Raw genomic sequence first — 19,075 nt, forward strand, 5'->3', positions numbered from 1 at the left:
GAATAGAAGGTCTTTATCTCAACCTGATTAAGGCTACCTATGAAAAACCAACAGCCAACATCATACTAAATGGTCAAAAACTTAAAACTTTAACACTAAAATCAGGAACAAGACAAGGATGCCCACTATTACCACTCCTGTTCAATATTGTTCTGGAAACATTAGCCATAGCAATTAGACAAGAGAAAGAAATAAAAGGAATAAAGATAGGAAAGGGAGAATTTAAACTGTCATTATTTGCTGATGATATGATACTTTACATAGAAGATCCAAAAAACTCAGTCAAAAGTCTTCAAGACCTAATTGGCAGATTCAGTAGAGTAGCTGGATACAAGGTCAACACTCAAAAAACAATAGCCTTCTTATACACAAATAACAGACTCACTGAGAGAGAAATTTGGGAAATAATTCCTTTTACAATAGCATCTAAAAAACAAAATATCTAGGAATTAAGCTAACAAAGGAAGCAAAAGACCTCTACACTGAAAACTACAGCACTCTGAAGAAGGAGATCAAAGAGGATATGAGAAAATGGAAAGATATCCCTTGTTCCTGGGTAGGAAGAACCAATATAGTGAAAATGGCCATACTTCCAAAGGTGCTATATAGATTTTCTTTTTTTAGGCCAAGTTCAGTTTTTTATTAAAGAGTAACAGTTTGAACCTTAGAGAATTTTAAACCTGGCTTAACAGTTTAATAGCTTTCTACCTGACTCACACGAGTGTGCAAAACATATATACAACTGATACACGAAACATTACCTGAGTCAGTGATTAGAGTTTGGGCATACATAACAGTTCCAGTTTTGCTGGGGGGAAGCTGAGAAGACAGAGACAGTGTCATATGCTGTTATTCAGTTTCAATGCCCACAGTGAGGCAGTCAGGGCAGATATGATAGCACTAAGGAAGATGCTGTGATGACCATTTAATGTTTGAGGAAACAGCTCAGTTACTATCTAAATCATTCTTTAACTGTGCTTTTGGTGGGAAACTGAAATCTATCTGTAAAGGAAAAATTTCAATTGGAATCAAGCAAATTAGAACTGGGCAAACCAACCAAACTACTTTACATGGGAGAATAATTTGGGATTATATGAGAACCTTTGCAGAAGTTTATAGCATATGAAGACTGGCCTTTTCTTAGTTCCTACCCACTAGAGGTACGTAGTCATATCACCCCCCCCCAACAAATGGGAAGGTAGTCATTGCTATTCTCCAAAAAAATCAAGAATTTTATATCTAAAACTCAAGTCTATCTAGTCTGAATGAATAAACAATCTGAGGATTGTGTGGGGTAAACTACAGCATCACAGAGCCACTAGATATAGGTTCCAGGCTTATCTCTAATTTCTTCGTATCTGCAGGCACTATAAACCTTAACAAATACTTAAGGAACAATTCTACAGGCTAGTATTTCTATTTCTAAAAAAATAAACAACAAAAAAAAACTTGATTCAAGCAAAGTATCCTAGGCTGCAGAGCAACTAACAGTCAAGATTTAAATGTTTTGTTCTATTGGTCTTAATCACCATACTACACTGCCTCTCAGATCAGATACACACCAGTGCCCACCACATAACAGGATATGTGAGATTCCATTCACCCCACCTCCCATCTTCAGGTCTTAAAAGGTACATCTTCCCAGCCTTACCCTGAGCTCCACCCCTTGTTTCTTCTGTATTGGTTTCTGCTTTTAAAACATCCCTTTCCTTCATTTGTAAAAACCAGGGGCCTCACTGTAGCATTGTTCTTTTTTCTAACCATGTGCCACTGCACCCTGATCAAGGTAGACCAATCTCTTCCAACTGAATGGATTCTTGAACCTACCTTGGCTCATACTGCTCTAAAAAACCTCTGCTGAGGCTATAGCTCAGTGGTGAAGCAATTGCTTAGCCCTGCATGAAGCCCTGGATTTGATCACAAGCACTGGAAAATAAAAACAAAGCAAAAAAACCTGCTGCCTCATTTTTACAGGTCTTTTTCTATAACTCTACACCACAAATTTGTCCTCAATTTCATATAGTCCCATGGCTTTTTGTTCTGCCCCTCTGGAGCTTAAAATACTCTCTACTTAGTATGAACCCCCCAAATGAGCTGAAACTCTGTTCCCATGCTTCCATGAACTATCACACTCAGGCTGATTGCACACATACACTTTACAGTTTTTCACAGAGAGCTAAGAGCACTTTCCTTCGTATTTTACAGAAGGGCTTGAAACACAGACTTTCTAATTAATATTCATACCACAGTACACCAAATCTAACTCCTAAATAGATGCATTAAAATTTTTTTTGTTAAATTCTTTATTGGTACATTTTAGGTATACAACACAATTACATTTCTCATTTGGGAATTGTATCTTTACATAATGCATCTTGGTTCTTATTTTTTCCCCATTCCTAGCCCTCCCTTCACACCCTCCACCCTTCCGTATTTACAAAGACTCTATTTCCATTTTTTCCATTTCTCATCATTTTTCCTTTCCCTTCTTTCCTTTCTCCTGCCCCTCCCACTACCGCTACCCCTTTGGATCTTTTCTTCCTATTTTGCATTATCAATTATTCATTCTAATCATTGGTACATTTTAGGTATACAATATAATGACATTCATCATTGGAAATTTGCACCTTTACATAGTCTCTCTTGGTTCTTATTTTTCACCCTTGCCCAGCCCTCCCTTCAACCCCTCCAGTCCTCTCTATTGACAAAGATTTTGCTCCTACTTTTCATTTTCTCATATTAATCCCATTCCCTTCTATCCTTTCCCCTAGCCCTCCCACTTCCTTCCCCTTTGCCCCTTTTCTTCCTATTTCACATTACCTATTATACATTTAGTCCTTATTTACACTTTCAGTTTCTCACATCAGAGAAACTATTCGGTATTTATACATGTGAGTCCTATTTCTTTCACTTAAGAGTTTCGCCTCAATGTGAAACCACGTAGCTATAAATGTCTCTAATTTCTCATTTTTTATGGCTGAGTAGTACTCCATTTTATTAAAAAACCACATTTTCTTTATCCAGTCTCCAGTTGATGGGCATTTGGGCTGTTTCCAAGTTTTAGCTATCACAAACTGTGCTGCTATGAACATGGGTGCACATATATCACTGTGGTATGATTCTTTTAATTCTTTGGGGAAGATCCCCAGTAGTGGAATAGCTGGGTCAAATGGGACTTCCAGTCCTAGTTCTTTGAGGTATGTCCATACTGATTTCCACAGTGGTTGCAGCAGCCTACAGCCCCACCAGCAGTGGAACAGGGTTCCTCTTTCCCCACAGCCCCACCAGCATTTATTATTGGTTGATTTCATGATAGCAGCCATTCCTTCTGGAGTGAGGTGGAATCTCAGCATTGTTTTCATTTGCATCTCTCGAATGACCAGTGATGTTGAACATTTTTTCATGTATTTATTTGCTATTTCTCCTTCTTTGTCTGAGAAATGTCTGTTCATTTCAGATGCCCATTTTCAGATTGGGTCTTTAAATTTGGGAGGTCTGATCTTTTTAAGTTCTTTATAGATTTGAGATAGTAGACCTTTGTCTGAGGAAGAGCAGGTGAAGATTTTTTCCCACATTGTAAGTTGTCTCTTCACAGTGCTGGTGGTTTCTCTTGCTGTGCAGAAGCTTTTTCATAAGAAGAGATCCCACTTGTTGATTGTTTGTGCTGGTTCATGGGCAACTGAGGTTTTGTTCATAAAATCTTTTCCTACACCAATGTCTTCAAGAGTTCTACCTAACCTCTATTCCACCTGGTTCAGAATTTCTATTTTAATATTTAGATCTTTAATCCATTTTGATTTCAGTTCAGTGCATGGTGAGAGATACAGGTCTAGTTTTAATCTTTGGCAAGTTGAAGCCCAATTTTTCCAGCACCATTTATTAAAGAGGCTATCTTTCCTCCAGTGATAGTGTTTGGCTCCTTTATCGCAGATGAGATGGCTGAGTGTGTCCAGTGTTGTTTCTGCATCTTCTAATTGGTTCCACTGCTCCTCAGGTCTGTTTCTTTGCCAGTACCATGCTGTGTTTATCACAGTAGCTTTGTAGTAGAGTTGCAGGTTGGGGATTGTGATACCCCCTGCCATGTCTCTGTTACCTGTTACCTAGAATTGCTTTTGCTATTCTGGGTCTCTTCTTGTTCCAAATGAATTTTTGGATTGTTTTCTCAAGGTCCATGAAGTATGCTGCTGGGATCTCAATTGGAATTGCATTAAATCTATATAGCAGTTTTGGAAGTATGGCCATTTTCACTATATTAATCCTTCCCACCCAGGAGCAAGGGATGTCTGTCCATTTTCTGATATCATCTTCAATCTCTCTTTTCAGAGTGCTATAGTTTTCAGAGAAGAGGTCTTTGATTTCTTTCGTTAGGTTGATTCCTAACTATTTCAGTTTTTTGGATGCTATTGTGAAAGGAATTATTTGCCCTATTTCTCTCTCAGTGAGTCTGTCATTGGTGTAGAGGAGAGCTATTGATTTTTGTGTGTTGACCTTGTAACCAGCTACTTGACTGAATTAGGTTATTAAGTCTAGAAGAGTTTTGGTGGAGTTCTTGGGGTCTTCTATATACAGTATCATGTCATCTGCAAATAATAACAATTTGACTTCTTCATTACCTATCTTTATTCCCTTTTTTTCTTTCTCTTGTCTAATTGCCATGGCTAATGTTTCCAAAACTATATTGAATAAGAGTGGTGATAGTGGACATCCTTTTCTTGTTCCTGATTTTAGTGTGAAGGATTTCAGTTTTTGACCATTTGGTATGATATTGGCTGTTGGTTTTGCATAGATGGCTTTTATCAGTTTGAGGTAGAGAACATCTATTCCAATTTTTTTGTAGGGTTTTAATCACGAATGCATGTTGGATTTTGTCAAATGCATTTTCTGCGTCTATGGAGGTAATCATATGGTTTTTGTCCTTGGCTCTATTGATGTAGTGTATTACATTGATTGATTTTCGTGTATTGAACCATCCCTGCATCCCTGGGATGAATCCCACTTGATCAAGGTGTATGATCTTCTTGATGATCTTCTGCATTCTGTTTGCCAGTATCTTATTAAGAATTTTTGCATCTATGTTCCTTAGTGAGATTGGCCTATAGTTCTCCTCATCGGTTGGGTCTTTCTCTGCTTTGGGGATCAAGGTGATGCTTGCTTCCAGGAATGAATTTGGGAATATTGCTTCCCTTTCAATTTCATTGAAGAGTTAAAACAGTAGTGGCAGCAGTTCCTCTCTAAATGTCTTGTAGAATTCAGCAGTGAAGCCATCAGGGCCCAGGCTTTTCTTAGTTGATAAGTTTTAAATTACGTTTTCAATTTCATTGGTTGATATTGGATTGTTCAGAATTTTTAGGTCTTCTTCATTCAACTTTGGTAATTCATATGTATCTAGGAATCTGTCCATTTCTTCTGTGTTGTCCATCTTATTGGCATATAGGTTCTGGAAGTAGGTATTGATGATCATCTGTATTTTTGCTGCGTCTGTTGTAATTTCACCCTATTCATTCCTAATTGCATAGATTTTGGCCTTTTCTTTCCTTTTTCTGATAAGTTTGGCTAAGGGTTTGTCAATTTTGTTGATTCTTTCAAAGAACCAACTCCTGGCTTCATTGATTTTTTGTATCATTCTCTTAGTCTCCATTGCATTTATTTCTCCTCTGATCTTTATAATTTCCTCCCTTGTATGAGCTCTGGGGTTGTCCTGCTCCTCTTTTTCTAGAAGCTTGAGGTTCAGCATCAGGTTGTTTAATTGGGCTCATTCCGTTTTCCCAATATGCATATTCACTGCTATGAATTTCCCTCGTAAGACTGCTTTCATTGTGTCCCATAGATTCCGATATGTTGTATTGTCATTGTCATTTAATTGAAGGAACTGTCTGCTTTCTTCTTTAATTTCCTCTGTGACCCATTGGTTATTCAGAAGTGTGTTGTTCAATTTCCACATGTTTATGAAAGGTTTTGAGTTTCTTTTGCTATGGATCTCCAATTTCATCACACTATGGTCTGATAATATACAGGGGATAACTTCAACTCCTTTGCACATACTTAAACATGTTCTATGTGTGAGTATGTGGTCTATTTTGGAGAATGACCCATATGCAGCTGAGAAGAATGTGTATTCTGATTTTGTGGGGTGGAACACTCTGTAAACATCTGTTAAGTTCATTTGTTCAAGAGTTTGATTGTGTTCTAGTATTTCATTGCTTATTTTCTGTCTAGTTGATCTATCTATTTGTGACAGTGGGGTGTTGAGGTCCCCCACTACAATTGTGTTAGTGCATATATGACTTTTCATGTCTGTTAGTATTTGTTTTATATAGTTGGGTGCACTAGTGTTTGGTGCATAGATATTTATGATTGTCATCTCTTCCTCTTTGATCTCTACCTCATCTCTTCCTCTTTCCTTTACAAGGATGTAGTGTCCTTCTTCGTCTCTCTTAATCAGTGTTAGTTTGAAATCTACTTGATCTACAAAGAGGATAGCTACTCCTGCTTTTTTGGGGGTTCCCGTCTCATGGAGTATTGTTTTCCACCCTTTAACTTTCAGTCTATGAGTTTCTTCTTGAATTAAGTGTGTTTCTTGTATGCAGCATATTGTTCAATTTTGCTTCTTGACCCATTCTGCCAGTCTATTTCTTTTGATTGGTAAATTGAGACCATTAACATTGATGGTTATAACTGAAACACATTGACTTGTCATTGCCATGACTTTTTCTTTTTGTAGGGCTCTCCCCCTTTACATTTAATTTCTTGTCATGCCAGATGGTTTCATTCTGCTTTGCTTCCTGGGGTTGTGATCCTCAATGTCTGTTCCTAGAATATTGTGTAAAATTCTTTGGAGTGATGGTTTGGTATTCATGAAGTTCCTAAGGTGCTCTTTGTCATGAAAGTATCTTATTTCTCCATCAATTTTGAAAGACAGTTTTGCAGGGTACAACAATCTGGGTTGGAGGCTGTTTTCTTTTAGGGCTTGGAATATGTCACTCCAAGCTCTTCTTGCCTTGATGGTTTGTGTTGAGAAGTCTGCTGTGGTTCTGATGGGCTTTCCTTTGTATGTGATTTGTTTCTTTTCTCTAACTGCTTGTAGAACTTTGTTCTTCTGTTGTCTTTCTGGAATCTGAACAATTGTATGCCTATGTGTAGATTTTTTTTGATCAAGGCTATTTGGAGTCCTATATGCCTCACTTATCTGTACGTCAAGTTCTTTTCCCCTCCTTGGGAAGTTTTCTGCCATTATTTCTGTGAAGAATTTTTTTATGTCATCTGAACTCTCTCCTGTTTCTTCATTAACTCCAATCAGTCTTATGTTATTCTTCTTTGCATCATCTAGCAGCTGCTGGATTGATTTCTCATGTTTCCTTATAATTTTGAAGCAATTTTTCTTTTCCTGGTCACTAATTGCAATCTTATCTTCTATATCTGAAATTCTGTCCTCACATTGGCTCATTCTGCTGTGTAGACTTTCAGTGGAGTTTTCATGTCCTGGAAATCTATTTGCATCTGTTTTATGGATTCCATTTGTTTCTTATGTTGGGATTCCATCATGTTCCTGAGCTCCTCTCTAGATTTATTAATCATGTCTTGCACTAGGGGCACACTTTCTGCTGTTATCTGAGAAATTATTTCTGATTTCATTTTTTCCAGATCCCCTTTTGTTGCCAGTTCAGTGGGTCGAGGTGGTTGAGTATCAGAGTGTTCCATCTCATTTCCCTTTGAGGTTTCTGTAGGTGATCTGGAAGTGTGGTTTTGAGACTTATTTAGGTGTTTTCTCATTTTGACTGGGCAGGTGTGCTGTTGGTGCCTGCACTGATTACCTCCTCTGAGCTGTGAGAGGTGGGCCAGGGGCCTGGAGCAGCAGTAGGGATGGTGGCTGAAAAGCCCTTTCCTCTGGCCTGGGAGCAGCGGGAGGGATGGTGGCCAGGAAGCCCCTTCCTGTGGACCAGGGGCAGTGGGATGGCAGCTCTGAAGCCCCTACCTCTGGGCCCGGATTGGCAGGATGGATGATGGCCTGGAAGCCCCTTCCTCTGGGCCAGGAGCAGTGGGACAGAATGTGGCCCAAAAGCCCTTTCCTCTGGGTTGGGAGTAGCGGGAGGGATGGCGGCCAAGAAGCCCCTTCCTCTGGACCAGGAGCAGTGGAACAGGGGCTCAGGAGCCCCTACCTCTGGGCCAGGAGCAGCGGGACTCAGTACCCTGGTCTGGTGGTCCAGTGTCCTCTGCGTCTTTGTAGTGTGGAACCAGGTGGCTGTACAGAGGAGTGGGGGGGGTGTCCAGTGGATTGTTGCCAGGGCACCGGCTGATTTGATGTGTTCCGCGCGACTCGTGACCTCGGTAAGCCGTGCGCAGACCTACCTGTCTGCAATGGGCTGATTCGGCTTGCATTACAATTTTTTTAGAATTTAAAGGCTTAATGGCAAAAATCAGGGGAGGAAAAAAGTATAAGTTTATTTTACATAGCTGGGTGAAACATAAATTTGGGAGAGTAAATAATATTTAATACAGTCTCATATGCCCGGAAGGAGGTGGTGCTCAATTTGGAGGGGTAATCACAATGTCCAGGTCATCACCTATTTGGAACTTCTGTGACTGCAGAGTCATGGAATCATCCATCCCCTTTCTGCCAGACATGGTGCTGCCAATCTTCTTAACTAGATAGCCAGGTCTTTTAAGATCCATAAAAACAATGGCGAAATTGAAGTGTGTGCCCTTCTTTCTAGCTTGTGGGTAGACTTCTTTTACCAAACTAGTCAGTTCTTTCAAAGTTGCATCCATCCAGGTGTAGATCTGTAGCTCACTGAATGGGACATTGCCGTTGGAGAACTCATCCATGTGGTGGTGGTGGCCATTGTTGGTGGTGAAGACCTGCAGCAGTAGCAGACATGTCTTCTTGTGGTCGATTGGCTTCTCTGGCTGCTTCTTAATTTCCTCCTGGGTAACGCATGACTCAACTGCCATCTTCTTCCTTTTGGCCACCAGACGCTAGCCCTGACCTCCAACCCCGGCCACGAGCATGAGCACAGAGTAGCTGCTATATAGATTTAATGCAATACCAATTGAAATTCCAAAAATACACTTCACAGAACTAGAGAAAACAATCCAAAAATTCATTTGGAAGCAGAAGAAACCTAGAATAGCAAAAGCAATTCTAGGCAACAGAGACATGGCTGGGGGTATCACAATCCCCAACTTGAAACTATACTACAAAGCTACTGTGATAAAAACAGCATGGTACTGGCAAGGAAACAACCCCAAAGATCAGTGAGATAGATTAGAAGATCCAGAAACAACTCCAGACATACTCAGCCACCTCATCTTTGATAAAGGAGCCAACCACCCTCATTGGAGGAAAGATAGCCTATTTAATAAATGGTGTTGGAAAAACTAGATTTCAACCTGCCAATGATTCAAACTAGACCCTTATCTATCACCATGCACTAAACTAAGATTCAAATGGATTAAAGATCTAAATATTAAGACAGAAACACTAAACTTGCTGGAAGATAAGTTAGGTAGAACTCTTGATGACATTGGCATAGGAAAAGACTTTATGAACAAAACTTCAGTAGCACAGGAGCTAGCATAAAGAATCAACAACTGGGATCTCATCTTATTAAAAAGCTTCTGCACTGCAAGAGAAACTACCAAAAGAGCTAAGAGACAACCGACAATGTGGGAAGAAATTTTTAGCAGCTGTACCTCAGACAAAGGTGTACTATCCAGAATATATAAAGAACTGAAAAAAATCAGACCCCCCATATTCAAAGACCCAATTCAAAAATGGGCATCTGAAATGAACAGACATTTCTCAGACAAAGAATTAAAAACAACAAATAGATATATGAAAAAATGTTCAACATCACTGGTCATTTGAGAGATGCAGATAAAAACAACACTGAGATTCCACCTCACCCCAGAAAGACTGGCTGCTATCAAGAAATCAACCAGTAACAAATGCTGGCAGCGTTGTGGAGAGAAAGGAACACTTCTCCATTGTTGGTGGGAGTGTAGCCTGGTGCAAGCACTGTGGAAATCAGTATGGAGACACCTCAAAGAACTAGGACTACAGGTCCCATTTGACCCAGTTATTCCCCTACTGGGCATCTTCCCCAAAGAATTAAAAGAGTCATATCACAGTGATATATATTCACCTATGTTTATAGTGGCACAGTTTGTAATAGCTAAAGCTTGGAAACAGCCCAAGTGCCCATCGATTGGAGACTGGATAAAGATGTGGGTTTTTTAAAAATAAAATGGAGTACTACTCAGCCATAAAGAATGAGAAGCTAGAGACATTTATAGCTAAATGGATGCATATTGAAGCCATACTCTTAAGTGAAATAAATAGGACACACATGTATAAATACCGAATAGTCCCTCTAGTGTGAGAAACTGAAAGTGTAAATAAGGATGAAAATGATTAAAATGAATAATTGATAATTTGAAATAGGAAAAGGTAAAAGGGGTGGGGACGGCAGGAGGGGAAGGGGAAAGGGAAGAAAGGAAAGGAAAAATTATGAGAAAAAAATGGAATCAAAATCTGTGTAAATAGGGAAGGATGGAGGGGGTGAAGGGCGCACAGATAATGGGAGAAAAAATAAGAACTAAGATACATCATGTTCAGGTACAAACACCCAATGATAAATGTAAATGTATTTTATACCTAAAATGTACCAATAAATATATAAATAAAAAAGAGAGAGAAAAATAAGTTATACATACACATAAACCTATGATCTACCCATTCCACTTCTAGATGTTTTTCCAAGAGAAAAAGAACATATTTCTACAAGACTTATACATGAATATTTATAGCAGATTTATACATCAAAGTAAAGTTTCATATAATCCAAATGTCCCTCAACAGATGAACAGATAAACAAATGGTGATGTGTTGGCACAACGGGGTACTACATGGCCACAGAAATGACCAACTGCTGAGACACAAGAGCATCATAGGCGAATCTCAAAAAGCTGAATGGAAGAAGCCAGACTGAGAGATCACTAACCATAGACTCCAGGAGTGCAAAGTTCTATGAAAGGAGAGGCAAGACTGATCTATATTCAAGGGTAGATCAGGGGCTGCTTGGGGCCTAGAGCAGGGCAGGTTTGATACAGATGAGCATAAGCAATGTTTTAGTTAATTTTTTTATTGCTGGGACAAAATACCCAACAGTTACAAGTTAAAGAAGGAAAAAATATATTTTACCTCACAGTTTGTAGAGGTTTTAATCCATAGTTGGGTGGCTCCAAGGCAAAGCGGCATAGTAGAGGGGCATGACAGAGGAGAAACAGTCCATGGCAAGGCAGGCACAAAGCAGCAGCCTTCCTTCTACTTTACCTTTTATTCCATCCAGCCTACAAGCTTATTGGATGGTGTCACTCACACCCAGCATGGACTTTCCCATTATCCACACCCAGAATCATTATAAAACAATCAGAGGACTAATCCAGTCATCACACCCTTAATACAGAACCACTAACCCATGATCCAGCCACTCCCAAAGCCCCACCTATGACTGCATGAGGCTTTGGTGGGACATCTACAGGCAAACTTTGAGGGTAAAATACATTTTCTACATTTTACTTGTAGTGTTAAATTAGTATATGATTTGTCAAAACTCATCAAAGGGTACCCTCAAAATGTGCATTTTTGTAAGTAAAATGATAAAGTTAATAAATGAATATTTGCTATAAGCTAATTCTTCAAAGCAGCCCATCCCTCACTGCAAGTTTCCTGTTCCACCCCCTCACCTTTCTTCCTAATGGCCTTAGCCTCATTTTCTGCTTACCCTGATATGGACTGTTTCTCCTCTATCATGGTGCCCTGCCTTGGATCCAGTCAATTGTGGACTGACGTCAGTCTCAAGAACTGGATGAGCAGCACCTGGTTCTGCTTACAAGGTCCCTCACACAGAGAAATCCCATGCTCTGCACCACATATTCACCATTCGCATTGGAGAATCAAGCAGAAAGCAGCCTCCCTCTCCATGTTAGCTTCCTTTTCACGGAATTCTGGTGATAATTAGCAGATTCAACTTTCAGGCACTTTCCTTTGGTTCAATGAATGGTAATTACCCCACTGGTTTTTTTTAAATTACACAATGCCAATGTTCATTCTGTTTCCTAATTTGTCTGTGCATTTGGTTTTCATCTGGTTCTAATTAAATGTCCATTTTGATTATTGCATATAATTTGGCTAAGTAGTTAAAATATATGTTGATGAAAAATAGACTTTAAAGTTGGATATGGATTATTGATGGCAAATATGGCATCATCTACCTATATTTTTAAAATCTCCAAAACCCATTTCTGAATTGTTAAGTTTAATAGGGTTTAGCTAAGTGGAGTGTGGCCAGGATTCTTGCTCAAGGTAATTCACAGTCCCTACTAAAGCCAGGAGAAGCACACAGACAGAGTTTGTGTGCAGCTCAGTGCCCAGATCTGTGGTCTCCTCAGGCTTGGATTTAAAAGATGTCTTGTCAGGAATTTGACATCCTCCCTCCAAAGGTGTTTGACCCTTCCCTCCAAGGGTCTCAGTGGTACTGACCAGTCTCATTTTGCCTCTCTCAGGATGGCACAGGGCACAACCTTGGGACATATGTCTTCATGAGCTAAGAGTCTTATGCATACTGAAGCTGGAGAGCCACTGACTCACTCTTTCCATCACCCTGCGACAGAAGTCTCCTTAAGTCTCTGATGAAGAAAGGAGATCAAGACCACTGATATTTAAACATGTCTTTACTACAACTGGCAGTGAACATCCCTGTGAGTGACTATTTGTGTAATCTGTCATATAAGATTGATTATTTACAAGAATTTATATTTAACATGTTAAAAATCCCCCTATTCAACAACTGTTCTCACCAGCAGTACCTTATACGTACCTGACATTCTTGGGTAATTTTTTCAGGCAGCTTCAGATACACTGCATGTAACTGGCTGTACAAAAATTAAAACAGGCAGCTTCAATTCCCCAGGGAAATCACATCAATGAATTACCAAATAAAGATCTTTGGATGGAACAGCCCTGGCCCCAGCAGTCCAACTTCATATGTATACAAATGTCTTTGTCAATAAAATAGGTTGTTTAAAGCCTCCGAAGACTACAAGGATAATGAGGAAGTTTCTGTAAACCAGGACCAGCAGACAGACCTCACACCACAAGCACAACCTTTCACCTCCCTAGAGGCTCACGGGCCAGACCACCATCCCCAGAGAGGGCCAGGTGACAGTGTGACGTCTTCCTTCCCCATGGCACCTGGCAACCTCAGCCTAGTGGTGAGTGGCCTTTCACCCGTAGCTTTACCCATGGCTCAGCATCCACCTCCATTTTGCTGCAATACCCTCCACCATTGCCTTCAGCTTTCCTTGCCACACCTACACAGTATACCTGGACCCCGACACCTTCCTGGAAAATGGCACCAGGCTTGTGACTGGGCCTCCAGCTCATTTCCAGGCCCTCAGGGATTCATCCCTGTCACAGGCTCTTAGGAGATGGGATTCATGGCAGTACTCCCCAGTGCTCCTCACAGTGACTCTCTGAGTCCACATCACTTGGAGGGCCCGCTGTTAAGGGTCTATGCTTGCTGGGCCCCAGGTGAGTTCTCTGCATCTGCATGAGGCTGCATCACATTCTTCAAGCAGAGGCTACATGGCAGTCCACCCAGGCCTTCACAGCTCCCTGCCCATTCATGCCTAGCTCTGCTCTCTGGTAACCTGGAGCAGCCTCCTTTGCCACCCAGACCCTAGTTCTTGGACTCAGAGAAATCAGGTAACAAACAGAGAAGCTGAGTTTTTGAGACCCCTGGGTTTGCTTGCCCAGGTAACACAGACTTGGACAGGTCAGTCTTCCCTTGGGGACACCCAAGGCCTGTCTCACTGGGAGGCAGCTCTCCTTCTCCTGCCTATCGGCACTGGGAGCTAGAGCCGGGTGGAGTCATGCTGAGAACAACCCTGGAAGGCCCTTGTTTTTTCTCTGTACTCCCACCTGGTCCCCTACTTCCCCAATCCCCCTAATCTCCTACTGCAGGGCCTCTGGGGACCTCAGCTACCAGTGTCCCTGTCTGGGCAAGGACCATTCCACTTGGTGAGTTGCTCAAAGTAAGGTCACAGGGTCCTCTTGACCCCCCTCCTCCTCCATAGTTCCTCCTTGGGTCTCAGCAATGTGGCAGCCTAAAGATGTCAAACCACCAACTAACTCAAGGCACTATCACCTCTGTGGGCTCCTATACCCGAAAAGTCCTAGAATAAAGGAAGAGTTGACCTTCCCTACGTTGTGACCTACTCTGGACTCATGACATCAGCACTGAATCCCAGATTCTGTGCTACAAAGACATGTTCACAGACACAACTCAGGAAAGCATTTTAATGAGGCCTAATTCCTTTGTTCTCTGGAGGACATAAGGACAGAAAAATCCTGTCCAGTTCAGAGAGCAGAGGGAAAAAGCACATGGAGATAATCTCACAGACTGGGCACTGCTTTCAAAGTGTGAGCCAAGGCCCTTGGCCCAATCCTGGGAGGACCAGATCTGCAGGACTGGTCCTGTTCAATGCTACAGCCCCTGGGGACTTCTATCTCAAGGATAAGCACCTCCTCTCAGGATGCCTGGAAGTGTTCTGAGGGGCCATTTTATTTTGAGTATCTTACCTGTTCATCGCAGTGATAATATTTTGCTAAGATTTTAATTTTTAAAAACATGCAGGTCATTTATTTTATAAATACAAAACCACTCAAGCTCAGGATGCATTTAATTAAAAAGAAGCAGCACCCTTGAACTACCTCATAATTCAGCCCAGCCAAGAACATTCTCAAATGGTGTAAGTTTTCACATCAAAGGATAGGTTAAAAAACAGAGGCCACACATGCTGTGGAGCTGAGCAATAAATGTAAGGTAACACGTGGATGAAGACAGGTCAGTAGCAAGTGCATGAACTGATTTTCACATAGACCCCTGAGTATGTGCAGTGCTCTGACTAGAAGAGAAGAAAATTCATCCAATTGGTAAACAGAGCCACCCTGCAATACAGCAACTCCACTCCCCAGCATGTACCAACAGAGCACAACACAGGTGCTCAGAGCAAACCTAGTACATGAGGGTTCAGGGCAGCAGGATACTGCATCACCTCGAGCCAGTGAATCCACACAGTGTGGTCCATTCATGTGGGAGAATCCTGTTCCTGAAATAAGAGGATGAGGCCCTGACATGAGCCACACACAAGGATGAACCCTGAAAGTATGCTCAGTAGAATAAGTCAGCCACACAGGGCCTCACACTTTATGACTCCATGCAGATAAAATGTCCCTAACAGGGAAGTCCAGAGAGACAGGAAACAGATTAGCATGCTAGGGGCTAGGGAGCTGGAAAGGGAGGTGATTACTAATGAGTGGGGGTTTCTTTACTGGGTGATGAACTGTTCTGGAACTATATGGTACAAACAACTGCATAGTGTTGCACATGTACTAAATGTCTCGAATTATACAAACTAGGGCTGGAGGTCCCATTTGACCCAGCTATTCCCCTGCTGGGTATTTTCTCAAAATAATTAAAAGAATCATACCACAGAGATATATATGCACCCATGTGTATAGCAGCACAATTTGTAATAGCTGGGGCTTGGAAGCAGCCCAGGTGCCTATCAACTGGAAACTGGATAAAGAAGATGTGGGCTTTTTAATAAAATGGAGTACTACTCAGCCATAAAGAACGAGAAACTAGAGTCATTTATAGCTAAATGGATGCATATTGAGGCTGTACTCTTAAGTGAAATAAATAGGACACACGTGTAAATACCAAATAGTTTCTCTGGTGTGAGAAACTGAGAGTGTAAATAAGGATTAAAAGGATTAAAAACTAATAATTGATACTTTGAAATAGGAAAAGGTCCAAAGGGGTAGGGGTGGTGGGAGGAGATGGTGAAAGGAAAGAATGGAAAGGAAAAATTATGAGAAAAGAAAAAAAAATGGAAACGAAGTCTATGTAAATAGGGAAGGGTGGAGGGGTGAAGGGCACACAGGTAATGGGGAAAAAAATAAGAACCAAGATACATCATGTGCAGGTACAAACACCCAATGATAAATGTAAATGTATTATATACCTAAAATGTACCAATAAAAGAATTTAAGCAAAAAAATGGATAAAGTGGTAAATTTTACCAGAATAAAAAAGAGAAGAGGTGACAATGCCATATTTTCCCAGCTAGCCTGCCCCAAAGCCACCCCAAGTCACTAATGGGCAAAAAGATCCAGTATATGGACAGTATCAAAGGCCAGTGGCTGCATGGGGCTCATACCTCAGGGTCCAGGAGATCCAGGCAGAGGATGGGGATGGAAACAGGGATGGTCACATACTTCCCTCTGGTGGGAAGACAAAAGCTCTCTTAACTTTGAGTGGACAGCAAAATCATGTCTCTGAAGGCCTCGGGGTTTCTTGCCTTCCATCTCAGACTCCTGCCTGAGTCTTACCCAGCTGCAGCTGCATCACATCCATCAAGGAACCCCAGGAAGAGGAGGAAGAATAAACCTCGGTACAGTGCAGGGTGGGAAGGCCAGGTCCTGAGACGTATGCCTTGGTTTAAAGGTCTGTTTGCACAGATTTACTTCTGCATGGATTTGAGTGTCAGCTGAGGAGAGAAGCTTGGCTTTTGTAAGGACTTCATACTTGTCCTCATGGCTTGAAAATAAGAGACTTTAAGGAAGGTCAGTGCTTCACAGCTGACATCTGGAACTTGAGAGAGCACTAAAAGCCAAGCTAAAACTCTCCTTCCTGTGGGATTCTAGAAATTTCCATCCTCCTCCAGCCAACATTCCTTTAAGGAAAAGTTAAGTTAGCACAAGTCAGACCTTAGTTTTGAAGGGCTAGAGGTATCAAGTCAAGTGGTACAGGGACCAGAGCAGGAGGGACAATTGGCTCCTTGTGTAAGGAACCCTTATCAAAGGCTCCTGCTGACTTGTGGACCTGGGGCCTGGGGATGGGAAAGTCTGAGTCAGAGTGTGGGGTCTCCAGGGTCCCCAGTTTATAAGAAGGTCTCAGCAGAGGTGCCTAAGAAAGCCTCAGCCAAAGACATCCAGTAAGAGGCCTCGGAGCAGAAGGTTAGGGGCTAAGAATGTGCTTAGGAGCCCGGGCTGGCCTGTATGCTGCTGCAGCTCCCCATGAGGCCTGCCAGGTGCACCCTTCTGCTAAGACCGAAAACTCACCCAGGACTGTGGCCAGAAGCCAGGCTCCTCCCCTGCCAGCCATCCCAGGGCCGAAGCCACATCTTCTGTCTGTGAAGGAAGAGAAAGAATCTCAAAGAGACCTGTGCACGGGCCTCCCACAGAAGGCATATTCAAGTCTTTCAGTATTATGACAATATAGGAAGACTTCTAATCTTTTATTGTACAAAGGAAATGCCAATCTTTTGTGAAGCCAGATGTAATGGTGTGATTAACGTGTCACACACTAGTCCCATATAGTGAAACTGCAGGCTCAAATCCTCTCAGTATGAGTACCCAAGACCATCTCCCAGTAATTTGGGAAACCCAAATATTTTGTGACAGGGGTTATATTTAGAACCAAAAATGAACACAGCACCTGAATTCTGAAGATGAGTAAAAGCAAGATACCATGAATAAGATCAGCATGACCCTGGCAGGGAAGGGGGCATCAGAGTCATTTCACAGCTCCAGCCAGTCTCCTCTTGGCCAGGCACTCCTCTGGCTTGCCTTCTTATGCAGGGGCTCATCTCCTTGTGATCTAACTCAGCTGCAGTTTGTCCTCTGCTCCAAACTCCAGAGCCTCAGATCTGAGTTGGGCAGGGTGGGTATCTTAGGCTGAGGAACCTCATTAGGCCATTCAGAGAGATGGCCACAGCACTTGCTTCTTGGTGCTGAACCCCTGTGCTCTGGGAGGAGTGCAAAACCTCCTGCTGCCCACCAGATTTGATGCTGGGAGTAGTCAGTGCTACCCCACAGCCAAGAAGGCCCTGCAAAAAAAAATGTAGTCTTGTTCCCAGTGAGGCTGGGGCTCCCAGGCTTCCAAGAGCATGAGATGCACACCACTCCCATGCCAGATCTATGGAGACAGATCTTCTGCTATACAAACACTAGCTTAACAGTAATCCCATTACTATCTGCAAGGCATCTTTTTTGTCAGAACTGGGAGAAATGTAGTTGGCACATGGGCTACAAATGGCAGTGTAGAACTCCTGGGTGGAAGAGCTGAAGCTGAGGGAATCCTGGGACAAAAAAAGCAGAAGAAAAGCACAAATGACAGATTTAAATAACCACAGGTCCAGTCACAACCACACTGTTCCTGAAAACTAAAACATTTTTTCTTTTTTAACTAGGTATGCAAAAATAGTGACATGTGGCAAAATGTAAAGCAGCCAGAGGGAAGAGGCTAATATGTGCATACTCAGTCCACATCTGAGAGGCTATATTGACCAGACAGGGGAACTACTTGCTGCCTGTGTAATAAAGCCACCCAGCAGGAGGAGGCAGGAGGACCTGGGAGGTTCGATCAGTTTCATCTGGAAAGGAGAAACCAATGCAGAGGACTGAATGCATGCAAGGGTGACTACAGCCAAAATGATAGCATTGGGGTCTGACATTCTTAACTGGCTGTGGCTAGCTCACCCACAGGGGATGAGCTGCAGGTTCTTCTTTCCCTGTCCACACCCCTGATTTGACAGTACCATAGTGACAACCCTTAACTCTGATCTGGATGGAAAACTGAGGCAGAGGGGAAAATGTGGGCTCCACCCAGATTCTCCTGCAACCTGCACATGGAGAGGCCTCCATCCCTGTGGGAATGAAGGTTTGTCGCCTCATGCTGGCAAGGAGGCCACTGTGACTTACCCAGCATCTGCCACCATCAGCTGACTGCAAACTCAGAACCTCAGTGAGCTGGACCAGCCAAATCAGAAAGTGTCAGCCAATGAGAAAATCATAAGTGGAACCACGTTACTGAATTCCCTAGTTTAGAGTGGATGGGGTGGTTTGTCACCAGTCATAAACAACTGATACAGCCCCTACTAACTTCCCTTAGGTATCAGTAATGCAGATGAAGAAAAGCTATCTTCCTTGCGGGAGAAAGCATCTTCC

The 19,075-nt window shown here is 42.1% G+C and overlaps 1 pseudogene; it reads right to left on the reverse strand.

Moving 5' to 3' along the window:
• Positions 1-8,487: 8,487 nt before the first annotated feature.
• Positions 8,488-9,006, reverse strand: LOC110347851 (histone deacetylase complex subunit SAP18 pseudogene; annotated as a pseudogene).
• Positions 9,007-19,075: the final 10,069 nt, after the last annotated feature.

The sequence above is a fragment of the Heterocephalus glaber genome, unplaced genomic scaffold, assembly GCF_053883595.1.
Source record: "Heterocephalus glaber isolate CG9 unplaced genomic scaffold, H.glaber_assembly_v1.0 deba00001497, whole genome shotgun sequence".
Lineage (NCBI taxonomy): Eukaryota > Metazoa > Chordata > Mammalia > Rodentia > Bathyergidae > Heterocephalus > Heterocephalus glaber.